Source organism: Bemisia tabaci, chromosome 7, assembly GCF_918797505.1.
Source record: "Bemisia tabaci chromosome 7, PGI_BMITA_v3".
Lineage (NCBI taxonomy): Eukaryota > Metazoa > Arthropoda > Insecta > Hemiptera > Aleyrodidae > Bemisia > Bemisia tabaci.
This window is the reverse complement of record NC_092799.1, coordinates 1,613,085-1,629,901: the sequence shown is the minus strand read 5'-3', so window position 1 is coordinate 1,629,901 and position 16,817 is coordinate 1,613,085. Positions and strand designations below refer to the sequence as shown.

The 16,817-nt window shown below is 38.0% G+C and overlaps 1 long non-coding RNA gene across 1 annotated transcript in view; it reads left to right on the top strand.

Moving 5' to 3' along the window:
* LOC109036740 (uncharacterized) overlaps positions 1–16,817 on the top strand; it is a 226,627-nt gene that overhangs the window by 180,643 nt on the left and 29,167 nt on the right. Inside the window, exon 4 of the long non-coding RNA XR_011900311.1 lies at positions 8,834–8,928. This is a non-coding gene — a long non-coding RNA (uncharacterized lncRNA). The remainder of the gene's footprint in view (positions 1–8,833; positions 8,929–16,817) is intronic.

Genomic DNA, 16,817 nt, shown 5'->3' with positions numbered 1-16,817 from the left:
GCGCGCGCTCCCTGTCGGCCACCTTTATAACTACGCGCGTAGCTCTTTTGATCCAACCATGATCGTATCCTATTAAGCTCACTGAAAGCTCCAGACCTTTTTCCATCGCTTCCGTTGTCCACGGGTGTTTTTCTTCCTTTCTTTTTTTCTATTCTTTTTTCTCTGCTCTTGTGTCTTATTTTCTTTTTTCTTTTTTTCTTTTCTTTTCTTCTTTCTCTTTTAACTTTTTTTCTGTTTTTCTTTTCTTTTTTTCTTTATTTCTTGTTTTCTTTTTCTTCCTCTTTTTCATTTTTTTTTTTTTTTAAAAAAATCATGGATACGGTTTCGAATGCTCTGAAAAATCACATTGTAAAACAACTATAAGAAGAGGTATCGAGAAGGGCCGGGTTGAGCCCATACCCTCTAGCTGAACTCCCTCAACTCTGTGAGTTCTTCCTCATTGAAGGTCTATATTTTACAGAATGCATCACGATTTGATTATTTCCGGTCTCTTTCCAGATCTAATAACGGCCTAAACATACGTCTGAAGGCCGCGATTTAGGAGAAAAATGCCGATTTCCCGGCATTTGATCTCAAACCTGCAGAACCTTACTTTTCGGCCAAAATTGCGGTAATTCAGATCCATGTTTATGCGAGTACTTGGCCAAAAAAGTGACCGAAAAGGACCAACTCATGATGCATTCCGTTAAATATGTACCCTCATTGAGCAACAAATTATATGGATTTGAGAGTAATTATTGAAAACCATTATCTCGGTAACTTGAACGCTGGAGAAGGACGCTAGTTTAAATGGGTCCGGCTATTGCATGACATCCAATTTCAAAAGTATATGCGTTTAATTCGCAGTTCAGTAATTCTAGGCAAGGCTGCATCAATAAGTATCAGTCTATTCACATATATTGAAATAGAAGACTCCTGTCGTTGTCAACTTTGCGAGAGTAGCATTGCCAATCAAAATCGTTAAAACTTGGTAGGAAGAAATAAAAAGCGGTGAATATGTATCTTAAACGTATCCATCGGCATGTGTGAGTTATAAAACTTTATCATTTTCACGAGGCCAAAATTTACATAAATACAGACGAAACTGAAGCTTTGACACCTTGAGACCCGTGTGAAATTGCAATAAGATAGTTAAATGAAAGGCGTACTAAAACAAGTCACTCAGATAGGATGAGACAAAGAACACATTCTTAATGAAATAATCAGTGTTTCAAAATGAGCCATTTTTCTATATATCCGGCTTTACCTAATCTCATTCGAACTTCGCGGTTTAGAAAATATTTGACCCAGTTGACCAGTTCTCATGATTCCCTAGTTTGATTTTCATGTAAAAAATGGAACATTGAAGCTCTCTACTCTAGTTGTTTTTCTGGGCCTAAAGGCCCTTTTAATCGTCCAATCAGAGAGCCATTAGTAATTAACGATGCATGCCTTCCGATGCATTTTCTAAGGTATATTATGCAGTAAATTTGACATTGTGACAACTCTTGAACTTTATAATGAGGTATAAAGCACCCTTGCTCTCTCAACCAGCGTTGCCAAACTCAATGGAAAAATTTGGTTATACTAAATCATGTGTCCGATAGAAAAATATACGAAATATTAAAGATCCAACGACATCGCGATGCTTCCATTAACGATGCACAGGCTCTCATTAATAAATTGGAGCCGAAAAAGAGGACCTCTTAATTCAAATATGCATCAGTTTCTTTGAAAAGGGAACAAATCCATTTTTGTATGACCAATAGTTCCCATGTACTTAAGGCATTTCAGGGCTCACACACCAATGAGCTTGTTTTCCTTTGGATAGAACGGAATCGGATAGCGGGAACCAGTGGCGTGGCTTTCTTTGCGATATATCGATTGTTATGCCATTTAAACCTATGGAAAAGGATCGATAAACAGGGTGTTCGCAGCCAACACCTTAATAATCGATTCTTTACCATAGGCTTAAATGGCAGAACAATCGATACATCGCGATTCACGCCACGCCACTGGCGGGAACAGAACGACACGATTAAATCTCGCCGATATATTTATGCCACCGATTCGAATGTTTCAAAACGCACGACCGCTGTCTCCGTAAAGCTTTAAAACGCCTCATGAGCCCTCAGGTGTTGCCATATTTATTTCGTTAAATACGAATTTTTGAGGAAACTTAAGCACATTTTTACTTTAATTTTTAAGATGACTTTCGTCTCAATTTCACGGAAAGTTCGGTAAATTTCAAGGAAAAATATCCATAAGTTTCCATAAAATTAAACATTTGATCGGAGAAAATGTGTCAACTCTTGAATGTTCTTACGCCGTTTTACGGCAGAGTGGGAATCGTGTGTTGATCGGAGATGAATGAGGGATAAGGGCCGTAAATCATGTGAGGAGGGCTCGTATTCGGGCTCACCGTTTTGGCAATCGGGACCGCAACGTTGCCAACACGTTGCCGAGACCCTCATATTAGATGTTTTGTAGGCAAACATTTCCGATTTTAATGATGCTGCTTGGGTTAGATAGGGGGTTCACTAGTCCGAAATTTACAGAAAGTTCGGAAATAGTACTGATTTTTCAATGGCGGTCCGGAAGCACTGATAAAAGTCCGGAAATTCCGCAAAAGGATCCGGAATTTTTTCCTACGTACGTCGCATGTTTTTTTAATAAAGCCTGGTAAGCATGCAGTCCCCTGCGCGTCTATTCTTAGAGTATTTGCCTGCGCGATGGTGATTGTATAGTCAGTTAATCTTCAAACTACCAATGAAATGTTTTGTCTGAACTTCATTCTCGTTGAAATTCAAGCGAGAATTCCAAAGTTTCGAAATTTTTCGAATTTCGTCAATTGGAGGTACGGAGCAAGTACTAAACTTTTATATTAAGGAGGTACTAAATTTCTTGGAAATGTACGAAAAAAGTACTGTAAAAGTACCGATTTTACGCCAGCCTGTTTTAGTAGACACCCTGGAGTCAGAGCTGGGGATTTGCAATCGCAACATTCCGAGAGGAACATTGTGGTGGTTAAATCATTCCTTAGTGTGTGGTAGTATGTGCAGTAATAATAATAATAATAATAATAATAATAATAATAATAATTATAATAATAAATTTATTGTTTCTTTTGATTTAAAACAAAACAAAAGATTACAAAGTCAAAGTAAAAATTGTTATAGTAGTATTGTTGTGTACAGTAATCCTGGTAATTTTCCCCTAAATTTTTAGAGATTCTCAGAGTAAATTATTTTTTGTTTTGTTCGATTAGGGGCCATCCCTAAATCACGTAGCGCACTTTTTCGGCAATTGTGATCTCTCTTTCCCATGTAACGTAGGTCCCTTCCTTGACCCTCCATTCCCCTTAGAGCGTTACATAATTTAGGGCGACCCTCAAGGCCAGAATAAGATACAAAAATGATATACACACTTTGTGTCTATAGTCCTGGTCTTTTCCAAGACAAATGAACGTAACTTATTTCCAAAGTTGCAAAATTGACTTAAACAATCCAAGTTTCCGCAATGACGAGACTAAAATTTCTGTATTTTGCGGCTTAAAACCAATTTTTGCACATTTTGAAGACGCACTGTACATATCGCTTCTTGGTCCTTCGAACTAATTCACATTTTACCGGAATTAAATATTTCCTGCAAACAATAAGTTCTAACCTTCTGGTTCGATGAAATTTAAAAAAAAGAGGGCAGAAATCACCCCCCTACATTGCAATGAAACGAAAGCGAGTCGTAGCCAAAAATACATATCTGTACAATTAGTTGTATAATGGGTAAACGGAGCGCAATACTTTGGGAGGGGATCATAAAAGGATTCCGTACAATAAGTAATCACTAACCCCAAAAAAGGAAAATAAAAATGGGGAGGCACGAACAGTCGGATAATGGCATATAAATTGATTTTACCGGCTTATCAAAACCGAGAATGGAATAATTTGAATAATCTCCGATTGGGATCGTGTTAGCTGCGAGATTGTCACACGTTTCGATAAAATGGAAACAATTCTCACCAAAACTAAGCTGGATTTTTCATTTATTCACCGCATAATTGAAGCGCTGGGTGCAGAATGGGAATTCCTTAGTTGAGGTGTCTCAAAATCTTCGCTAAAGTTTCATCCGTTATAATTAAATAAATATCTGTAATTCGTATTAACTTTTATTGAATATTCTTTATGATTTTACAGCACTGATAACGTAAAATTTCAGAAAATTTACCCAATAGTTTCCTCTCATAATTGAAAATCAGGACTGGAGATTCTGAAATACCGCAACCACGAAATACTCTTTCTGCACCTAACGCTTCACTTTTGAGTATAAAGACTGACTGACTGTTCCCCGCCGAAAAGATGTATATATGGTTGAGTAATAGGTTAATTTCAAGGTGCCCAGACAAAGTATCGGTTCATTAAAGCCTTAAAAAATTAGAGTGATATTTATACAATTACCAGGAAGGATAAAATGTGGAGGGGGAAGGGTTATGGGACATTTCGTCAACGATTGTTTGTCCGCGCACCTGCTTTTTCCAGCAATTTACGTCCACGCGTTTTTTCGGCACGGGAGTTTTGTTCCACGTGCCAGTTGAGACCCAAAGTTAATTGGCCCACATGTAAATACAAACGACAATTGCTCACGACGTTTTTGGATGAAAATGTAAGATGTCTTGGAAGAATGATGGTTTGCTTGTTTTTTTGTTTTGTCTGTTTGGTCCAACGGAGAATAATATACAGTTGAGAGTTTTGGTAAAACTGGGGGAACGTCAATTCCATGCGACAAAATTCACTAAAACTCTCTACACCTCTTTAGTGTAACAGGACTTAATCATCTTTTAAGATTTTCCCACCTTATTACGCCTGAACCGGATAAACCTCTGTATTTGCCTCAGCTAAAGGCTCTTCGATTTTTCCAGTGTACGATAAGTATCTTGATTTATTTTGCGAGGAAAGATCTGTACTTTTAAAGGATGCCTGTCATTCTTAATACGTTCAATTTTGTATAATACCGTGCAACACCTCTGTTGTGAAATAGTTGCTTCAGGTGCCGCCGCAAGGCGGGCGGGCGGCCAGCGCGGAACGCGCATTGGCGCCTACAAACCTAAGTGGATACTTCAAGCATTGCGCAATGCGTGAAGTATCCACTTAGGTTTGTAGGCACCGGTGAGCCTCTCGCGCTGGCAGCACGCCGCTGCGCTCTCTTAGGCTTTAATATTTATACTCGCATAGTCAGCGTTATTTAACTCATGATTTTGAAATGTTTGCAAACTCTGCATTGATTATTCTCATTTAAATTGATGGGGAAAAAATATTTATTATTTTATCAAAGGAGAATAATAACATAATGTGTGTTTTTTTAAAAACTGGTGGTTCCGTGTCAAATTTAATGATTTCCAAAGCACTTTAATTTTTTTTTTTTTTTTTTTTTTTTTTTTTTTTTTTTACATTTTGCGCTTTTATTGTGCTGCAGCGTGGTATACGCGCAACCAAACGCTCAAAATTTGACGTATTTGACTCTGAAAGATCGATATACAAATGGGCTAAAACTAAAGATTGCGTGCCTCTTGGTTTTTTCCCTCTCTTATTCATTTTTGCAGTTTCTGCCGGCACAATTGCGGCTTGTTGAGATTAATGTCGCTTGGAAAAGGTTTTAAAAATATTTGTCACGTTTTAAAAATATAAATGTTTTCAAAATGAAATAATAATTTCGGAAAGAAAAAATTAAAAAAATAAAAAAAGTACTTTTACATATGTAAGGTATATTGTACATCGACTATTTTAAGGATAGAAATAAAACCAAATATTCACCAATGACAATTTGAAAAGATGATTCAAAAGGAGGAAGTAATGACATTTCATTTAAAAAATGAGCCACCATAACAACACCTCCTTCTCTCTCAATTTCTCATTTCCATACTGTGAATATAATTTTACATACCGACTAAAATATAACGCTTGGGCCAAGTCACCGTTGCTTATTTTACGTGTGGGCGTAAACCACTGGACAAAAAAGGTGCGCGGACAAAAAATCGTTGACAAAATGTCCTGAAACCCGGAGGGGAGAGAAAGAGAGAGAGAGCGAGAACAAAAGAGTAATAACAATTCAAACAGAGTAGGAGGGCCAAAATACTAGGGGACCGGGGGGGGAATGTGAAATTATGCCGTTACACAACTTTTTCTTGAAAAAATGTCTCAATTCTAGGCACTATGACATGAATAGAATTTCACAGAAATGCAGCAAGCCGCGAAGTAGAGGTTTTAAGTTTTATTAATCCATGAAAATGGCATGTTAAGGAGAAAATTTAAGTTCTTTTTTCACGTTCAGAATACTTTTTCTTAATTTTAAATTTTGGACGAAAGAAAATTTAGGAGGGGGAAAAAAATAAAAAAATAAAAACACACAGCAGGGACCTAAAATCTTATGAAAACTCGGGCTGGGAAAATTCAAAGGAGCAAGCCGGCAAAAAAAGGGGAATCAATAGAAAAGCGCTCAAGAAGTGGATTTTCGTTTGAGGCTCCATCGAAATTCGTCGCTTCTCTGACATAAGGACGTAACTCAATCTCAACGTGAACCCAAAAACGAATGGAAATATATTGAAAATAGCTCAACTCAAAATGCAGATACATGCTCATGTCAGAGGAACAACGAATTAAAGTCAAGGGACGAGGAGGAGGAGGGTGTGTGATTCCAGTTCCACCGCGGGATCTCATGTCCCGGGCTCCCGGGGAGATCGCAACCGGTGGCGAGGAATGAATGACCGATTATCGATATTCTTCCACTTGAAACTGTGGTAAAGAATCGATTATTAAGGTGTTCGTTGCGAACACCCTTTTATTCGATCATTCTCTAAATATTTAAATGGGAGATCAGTCGATATCGCAGTAAGCCGTGACTCCCGGCCCGACGCGTGCAGCCCCTTCAGTTTGTCCCCCACCCGCCCCCCCCTTCATTATTCAGGGATGAAGCATCCTAATTTACAGACGATCCCCTCGACCCTAAGACGCTCGGCCGCGGGAAGCTTCTTGATCCCCCCTTCCTTTTTTTTAAACGCTGCCCCTCTCAAAGAATTCAAATACAGGCCCAAAACGGCGATTCATTCGAATGGAGATTGAATTTGATGGTGCATGCGCTTCTTGCCAAATCGGTCAAAATTCCGGAAATATCTTCGGTTCTAATGGAACATCAAAGCTCAAAGGTTTTCGGCGGAGCTCTGACCGCGAGGGCAACGAAATACAAAACGCCTTCAACTTTCCGTGTATGCAACACGGCCATCCATCGAGCACGAATAGTTGCATCCAGGCGTTAGTATCAATATAGAATATCGCGTTACATCGGGCCCGTTGGCTAATGATGCCCAGTATTGTTATTTCGATCTGCAGTTTCGAGAATCGTGCTTCGGTTCAGGTAACTACAGTCCATGTAAGGCTTACAAAGATTTGTGGCATTATTTATTGAATTTGTCGGTTACTCATATCGAAAATTTGGGTTTCCTTTGTAAGCTGAAATTTGAAATTTTGACCTAAGCTTTTTCCCCCAGTATTTTTAACTCACCCAAACTAATATAAATAAACTATATATAAACGTTAAAATTGGAAAATGAAATATTAAATTAACTCTACCAGAAAAAGAAGAGAAATGCAGGTTTTCAATAAAAAAATATACATAGGAGGCTGGTGCATTGAGTTTAACGATGTTCTTTTTAATGTCTGTGATTATCTCATACAGAATTAGCAATCGTCAACATATTGCAATCTGTTAGTGCTGAGTGTAAAAATTTAGATGTAAAGAAACCATAAATAAATAACTGCGTATTATGTTCAGAGGTTAAATAGCTGTTTGCATTTGTCTGGAAAGCATGGTGCCAATGGGTCAGTTGCGCTGGTCACAGAATCTTGTTTTGATGCTTGATTCTTGCAGATTAGCTAAAAATAATGAGATCCGTCTAAACAGCAACATTGTGCGTTGAGTATTAACCGAGATATCGGTCTTTGAAAAATCAGGTTTTTGACGTCATCCACTGCGGTAGTGACACCCGTGGTTTCTTCCACCTTGCTTTCATTGGTTGGTTTGACGAACATTTGCACTGGTTGTTCAAAGTGAAACTCGGATGAAAGTAAGGTGGAAGAAACCAAGGGTGCGTCACTACCGCGGTGGATGACGTCAATAACCCGATTTTTCAATATATCGACGGTGAAACTACCAAACCACGTATCTCGGTTTGCGACGTCGCAGACTTCCTGTCATACTTTATTTTTTAAATGAAAAACCACTCAACGTCCAGTCTTGAAAATTTCTGTGATTTTTCCTCTTCGTGCGGAAAAAATTCTGGGAAAATTACAAGGAATGATATTGATTTGGTCGATTTCAAAAAAATAAAATGTGAGCGTAGATTTTTAAACACCGCAAACGAGATACGTGGTTTGGTAGTTTCACCGTCGATATGTAATGTAATGGGCGATATCTGCTGTTTTTACAGGTCTTATAATTTATAGCTACTCTACAAGAATCAAGCATCAAAACACTATTCTGTGACCATCGCAAGTGAACCATTAACACAGTCGGTGAGATCACATATATTGATTATTGATAGTCAAAGTTGTTTCGGACTGGCAACCAAACTGACTGCCTGGCAAGGCAGATAGTTTCACTAGATTTGAAGGCACTCCAAGCCGAGGTCTTATTTTGAAAGTTCTTTTCTTATGAAACCTATACCATTTCGAAGCAAATGTCTGCAATTTTACGACCTTTCACACAATTAAGTATACCGCTTGATCATTGTTAGTAATCGTTGATCGCCTGCGACATATACATCAACAGTGACGTTTTTCTGATAGCTCAACTTTTTTTGTTCCAGGATTAATAATCGTGACTGAATTTTTATTCTTGGAGTTTGACCCACCTGACAGACTAGCCACTGAAAACTTGGATAGAACGTTTGAACTGAAACAGGTAAATTAATGTCAATTTCGCGTTCACTTTTCTGTTACTTCTAAAACCACCAAAAGCCCTCGAAATTTTTTTTCGGGTAAACAATCCGGTCGGGGCAATTGGTGCGTTACATCTTAACCAAATAATTCCAAGTGACTTCTCTAATAAGGTTAATGAAACCAAGGTAGGCAAAATGCTCTGTTGCATTCTGTCGCTGAAATGAGTTTTCCGTCGAAATATTAAATTTCTATTTTTGTAACCAACCCGACAAAAATTACGCGACACTCTAGGTGGGTGGAGGGTCGGCAAGAGTGTTGCGTCATTTTGTTTTAACGCGTTGAAGGATAGACCCTTACGTCACAAAAGCGTTATAAGGGGGAAGGGGTCGTCAAAAATGCCGAAAAAGTGCGTTACGAAATGTAGGGTCGTTCCCTTACACATAATTTGTCTCCGTGAAGTACGGTCCTCTCTCTTTTCGACGGTCACGTTTATTTCAATCTCGTGGGGGGGGGGGGGTAAGAGGGGGGTGAGAGGGGGGGGTGATAGGGGGGTGAGAGGGGGGCTCGCATGTTTTCCGTTTGGTGGGCAAATTAGTTATCCCTCCTCGTGAATGGTAATGCTCTGGAGTTAACGAGGACCTGTAGCTACAGAAAACACACAGGAGGGGAACCCTTTCGCGAGCACTTTTTGATGCGGAATGAGGAGGATTGAATGGATGGAGATTTCAATTTGGATTTGGACTTGATCCAAATCATGCGATGTCTGAGAGTCTTTTTATCATCCTCAATGGCCGCCTTTTATCGGAGAGAACCAAGGAAATCTCTCAATTCGTCGCCCTCGTGACATAAGGGCGTAACTACACTCTACGATGAACCCTGTCGTCCATACAACTCAATAATTTTCCGGGCTCATCTCAATGTGTAGTTACTCCCTTATGTGAGCCAAGTGACGAATTAAACCTCCGGCTAATGTCGGGCCCCTGATTCCGGAAGCTATCAAACTGTCTCCTGCATAAGATTCATTCCAGCATTACACGGAAAAAAATAGGTTGTCTCTAACAGCTAATGCTGTATGGTTGAAGAGTAAATAGCCGTGAGAACCAACAAAAATAGTTGTATTCACCAGCCACGTTGACCGATGTGACCAAGCACGAATCCAATTTACCTATACGCCTAAATTAAATCCGACTGTTGCATCTTTTAGTGGTACAACCAGCAATGTATGTTATGACACCCTTACAGGTAGGCCAAGCCAGCACAAATCTTACGGCAGATGTCGCTGTGGCTGCGATGGACGGATTAACCATCTCGACAAAGCTGAACTGGCCGTCACAAAAGGCGACCTACCCCTAGGTACAGTCAGCGCGGTGAGAGTTCCCGCCTGACTGGGCTGCGGTCCACCATTTTCCCTTTTTCACTTCCTCAGTTACGAGCTCATCACGTTGCCGTTCGGAGTCTGTGCGCTTGGTTTTATTTATCTATATCAATCCATGTGAATTTACGCGTAATTTGCCCAAATTCGTGTTCGAATCGTTTCTAAAGCTACCGTCTTCTCTTTAAATCTATCTGTTTCAACTTGCCACGTATATTTTCTGAGATTTCCTAGTTACCTGTATAGACCACTTTTTGGAGGTTATAAGAGTTGCTGCAATGAATCTGACTAACGAAATGAGTGAATTCTGAAAACTTTAAGGGCTCTTCGCAAAACTGTTCTGTTATTTAGTGAATATCGGTTCTGTGTAAAGCAATTGCGAAAGCGGGAAGATGCGGAAGTCCCTTGAAAATGATCAACTAGAAGTGACTATTGAATACTTCGTTCGTATATCTATTTGTGTTGACACTTCCGAAAATCAAAATACTCCGATGAAGAGCAAAATTTTCGTGGGATTTTGGTGTAATATAAGCTTTAATCAAAATTTAACAGTTTCTGTCCAACCGTGAACTGTGGCAATTGGTACTCCGTGTAGTTTATTCTTGTAGGTATCTTTGGAACTACCTACTTATTATGAAGTTAAACTTCTTGTGAAACTGATTTAGTCTGTAAATGGTACTTCGACGGTAAAAACAAGTTTCGTTTTGGTATCATTTACTTGAAATCGGTGAAGCAATTATCTGCCATTTCTCCTTAAATTTTCTTTAACTGCCAGTAATTGTGTGTGACGGAAAGTCTAATCAAAATGTAAGTAAAATATCTACTATTTTCATCAAATTTGTTTATGCTAATTTGAGTAAGGGGTTTGAAAACGTATGATGGATGGATATAGCACACAAGCATTGTGTCAGCCGTATCGTGTAATTTATAATACCGGTATATCGGTAACTAACTAACTGCAGCTTCATTGGAAAAAAGCAAATAGACAGTATGGTCAATAATACCCAAACACTGGTAAATCCGATCATATTTTTTTGCAGCGTATGTAGTAGAAATAAAAAGTATAATAAAGAGAAAAAAACAGGTTGTGCGGTTTAAAGGAATGAAACAAATGATCACAAATACAAATATAGGTTTGAATTCCAAGTTATCAAACTTAAGCGGATCGACGTTGACGGTTAAATATAGATTATTTGTGCTCCTTCATCATCGGTCGTCATAGCTCAATCGTTAGGGTGTTAGGTTAGGATTAGGTAGGTCCAGGTTCAATCCCAAGTAATAGGTTAAAAAAATTCTATCGTAGTATAAGAAGTTGAGTGAATTAAAAAATTTCATATTTTTCATTTTTACAATTTAATGTTCTCGGACATTCATTTTAGGGGGCTCCTGGCCACCTTTTTTTCATTAAAAACCCCGAAAAATTGCAGCAATGCCCGCTGTCCATTTTGGCAAAACTAAGCGGGCACCGTAGCCCTCAAAATGGGTCACTTTGACATAAATAATGCTGGGCGCTGCCGCCGAGCGCTCAGGTTGATCTAACCATCTTCGCAGAGCTGACCCAGCCGCGCGGCGTGAAGCCAGCGTCACTACCTGCTGGTTGTCGATCTGCCCAACAAGTTGGTTGGCGCGGTTTTCAGCTTTCGAAGATGGTCGAATCGACCATCTTCATGGCTGCACGAGACAACCTTTTTTTTCCGTGTAGCAGCAGATTATTAGCTCATTTTATAAACATTCAGATTTCGGACTGGCTTAAGGACGATGCCAATTAGGTGGTTGTGACAAAGCAAGGGACGAATTCGATGTATATGTGCATGCCCATGTTCAAGAACCCTCTATCTCGATTTGCGAGGTTGCAGATTTCTAAATGTATTTCCTTTAATTAGGAAACTGACCAACATAGCTCCTCGAAATAATGTTTGATTTTTTTTCTCGTCCAGAGAGCAATCTGTTAAAATGTCAAGCCCTAAAAATGGCGAGTTAGCAGTGGTGTGGCGTGCTGGCGATTTATCGATTTATCTGTCATTTAAACCTATGAAAAAGGATCGATGAACCTGATATTCTCAACGAGCACCTTAATAATCGATTCTTTACCATAGCTTCAAATGAGCAAATATCGAATCTCGATCATTAATGTCTCTTCACCGCTCGTCAGAATCCTTGTTTGCATGGTTTGTGGCTTTTTGGGAAGTCCCTGAATGAACGTGTACTTGTATTTATTCTCAAATTTTCAAGTCCTTGAATATCCTTAAATTTTGAGACCTTGTCCAAACAGCCCAACACACGGCTAGTGGAACTCAAAAACACTCTCAACTCAATTTTTTCGAAAATGTGGGTAAATTCCTTTCTGAGAAACTCGGTCTATTCATGATGTGGAAGCACCGATTTTAAGACGTTATTTAAAATTGTTTGTTTATTTTGTCCATTGAACAGTGTTTACACATTATTTCAAAGATAAGTTCAGCCCAGGACAGCTAAAGACGTTTGGTTCTCCGGGGTCTTATGTTCTTTGAATGGCGTAAACTCATGGAGTTGAGACCGTAGAGTCGAGTCAACACAAACAAACCTTGGTAAAAGAGACGTTGTAGTTATGAGAGCCTTGCTTCAAGACTGAAACTTCTCTCAAAAGATCCCGACTGCCTGCTTATTACAGACACATGGGAAATAAGGAAGTTTTTATGCTAAAAGGAACTATGTTACACATAAACCTTACGTACATAGTTCCTTTTAGCATAAATACGCCCATATATGCCTGAAACGCCCTGGAAAATATGTGCACACGACATACGGGTCGAGCACATATGGAGTGTTGTCAAATTTTACGGAAGCAATTTTTGACAACAAGTTAAAGCTCATTCAAAATTCAAACTTTACGAAATATTGATGAGCTTTCGAAAAGATTGCTCGACAAATCCTCTTTTTCCATTTCACTAATTTCTGAGGTAGACTTTTTTTTTCTCATGTTGTTTTAGGCTTTATATCTGGGAGATACTGCGGCCTTGGAAGGGCTGAGGTACACTTTTATGTCGTGAATTGTGATGAATTTATTCACAAATTTAAATACATTTTGTTAATGCTGATTACTCCATAAACGGTACGATAAGATTGGAGTGATTATCGTACACTTTGGTTCTCAATTAACTGAATGTCTCTTGACGGAGTTTCTACTGAGCCACGCGACAGGGTGCCATAATATCAAACATAATGATACATATTTTCTGATTACCAGCATTCGTTCACGTGAAGGCTTTAATTTCTTCTCGTCACAAAAACCACCTTCTCTTTCAATCACATTGGGCACTTTAACCGTCAGAATGTTCTGCGATGAAATAATGTTCTCTGTTTGTTGGACTTTTACTCAGCATTTTTTAATTTAACACAAGTTAACTAGTTTTTTTTTTGTTTTTTCTTACATCGAAGATGAGGGAAACCAGACCGAATGCCAACTTCACATGCCGAATCATATTCCTATCTTTTTGAACAAACAATGAGACTCATTCTGTTTTTATTCCTACATTCTTGCCTAGGAAAGAGAGCTAGAATTAGTCGAGTGGTTCACATATTACTTAAGAATATAGTTTAAATTATACACGTGGATGCAACCTCTCCGCCCTCTCCACACTTTCCTCTCCCACTTTTTCTTATGAATTGATTTAAAAAAATGGTCCATGTACTCTGCGTGATGAAGGAGCATAAGTTGTGATACTGTAAAATACCTACAAAACTTTTTAGAAAAAGCGGTGATGCTTTAATTCTAACCCTCTCTAGTGTTCGAGATCTGAGGGGAACATCCCTTCCCCTACAGCCTTCTTTAAAGTACATGAATAATTTAAAGGTGATCTTACGATCGTAGCCTGTGATACGTGTCTGGCAACCGTAGCTTTATCTAATGTATAGGAAAAAGTTTTGATAGAAATGCAAACCAATGAAAGTATGATAAATTGTCTCAAGTTTGAGACCTCGTTTTAGGCGTGCGAGTCATGTGTTTACTGAAGCAAGTAAGTTATTGAAAACTTTTTCCTCTGGGAAGGAAATCAGATTTACCCAGTGAAGTTTTGATCCCTGATTTTCTTCGAGGAGATTGATGTGTATTCTCGGTTTTTTATCTGACTTTCGGTTGCGTCGTTAGGTTTGACTTCCATTTTTACATCAAATTTATGAAGTGTAATTTGAACGTGGAAAAGATCAATTCGTGCAAAAAAAAAAGCTTTCAAGGACGTCTTTTCTTTAAATATTTTACTTTTAATATCAAGAGAAAAAATTGGTCAGACTCAGCGAAAAAGAAAAAATTGTTGTCAGAACGAAACGAGCGAAAAAGAAGTTTGAAATTTTACCAAGCTTACTTTTATAGGCACACCTCTAAGAACTTGATGAACATAAATTTATTTGGCGAGCCGTCGACAGGGCTGTATTTGTTGACGCCAACAATGAAGCTGCTTTGTATTCGTGACTGATTCATGCCATTCGACCATCAACACGCTTCTTTACTACAGTAACAACTTACTCACTTTGAGAGGTAGGGAATTATCTCGTGATCTCAAAAACATGTTACAGAGTTTTTGATGAAGTTACATCTTGTCTTGTCTGCATCGTTCAAAGAAGGAAACACATAGGAAGCTAATAAGAATTATTTTGCTTTTTTTTTTTAAAAAAAAACAACAAAAAACAAAAACAAAATCATCCAATCACAATATTTCTTGACGCCACCCCAGTTTGACGCGCAATGAAAGACAAAAAAAAAAAAAAAAAGACAAAACGAAAAGGAAGGAAACTAGAAAACTGAGCATTACTTGTTACTACAATTTACATGCTCAAATTGGAGCTGTATATTATAGAAGATTATTATAAAATATATATTGTATATATAGTATATAGTATATATATATAATATATATATATAATATATATATATATATATTATGTATATATTATATATAGTATATTGGCTTATTATAAAAATAGTATAACATGTAGGTACATAACATAAAGGTAATACAAATTAAATGATTAGAGCGTGTATATTTCATTACATTATAGGTATATTACAATCATTTTTGTCATTCTTGGAAATTTTGATAGTTTGAATTTTGATAGTTGATAGTTGATAGTTTGAGAGTTGAAAATTTGGTTATTTTATTTAGTTAAGGTGATTCGATAGACGCCATATTTTGTGTCAGAATGGCATGCGACTTTTCCATCAATTGGTTCCATTTTTTCATTTACTCATCATTTTTCTCCAATTTTAAGTTTCGCAATTCTGTTTTCAGGAGACTAAAGCACTCACTTATCAATTTGTATATTTATATTGAGTTAAGGGTAGAGACGTATTCCTCACCGGAATTGAGGAATGGAGGTGTTACAGTATGTCCGGCATTAGGTTCCATTTCGACATCAGCGACGATCAACGCTGCGATACTGGAAGCCAGTCTTCCGATATTAAATCCCTAGCGGGGAAGAAAAAAAATGCCTAGATTTCGCTAAAAATCCCTAAATCCCCAGATTTGCTCAAATATACTTAAAAAATCCCTAGATTTTGCAAAAAGCGCCATTTTTTTATGAAGAATCATGATGTCATTCGATGTAGCGATTTGCAATATTTAAATCTGATTGGCTCGTTTGAATTTTGGCGCTCTCTGAAAGCAGTGCTAATCCAGACCAATAAAATGAAAGAATATTAGTTGATTTCTTATTATTAACAGGTTGAATGCAGTTGAATGTCAAGTACATCGAAGGACACAATCGTTTTAATTTCCGGCTTATTTGCGGGGAAAATAGGTTTGCCAAAAAGGCCTACAAAATATAGATGAAAAAATGTTTTCGATTGTCGAAGCTATAATTGAGGTTAAAAAGTTGATTTTTGGTAACTTTACCTCATCAAAAAAATATCCCTAGATTTCCTGAAAAATCCCTAAATCCCTGGAAATTCCGGAAAATCCCTAAATCTAGGAATAAACCCTTAGACATCGGATGGCTGTTGGAAGCATTAGAGTCAACATTTGAAACGCTGCTGCAGAATTTGCCGGGAGTATAATCGAGTGTTGAAAGTCAGTAGAATTGAACAATGTAATAATTGCTTTCCGAAATAAGCGTTATAATAAAAAAACAACGAATCTGAACTGTTAATACTGGAAAACACCTTCTGTAAATGTACCTTGCGAGAGATAAGTAAAAAAATAGATGTACTGGAGGAGAAGTGCTTCTCCACAGAGTTTTGAAGAAGGAAAAAAAATGCCCAAATTTACTTACTTCAGCATTTTCGGCAAAATCACTGCAATTTCCGAACCTTTTTCTGGCCAGGGGCCAAAATTAAATGATTATGAAGGGCCACTTAGATGTTGTAGATAAAAATAGGACTGTTGAAAAAGTCGCCGTTTTCAATAAATATGTTCCCGGAATGGAAGAGTTAGGTTAAAAAATTTAGAGTTAAAAAATTCCCATGAACCGAGTGCCGTAGGTTAAGGGCCCGTTCGCCAAAACTAATCGGAACTGTATGAATGAATTGCTCCTTTTAAAAATCAAAACAATATCGAATTGCGATATAT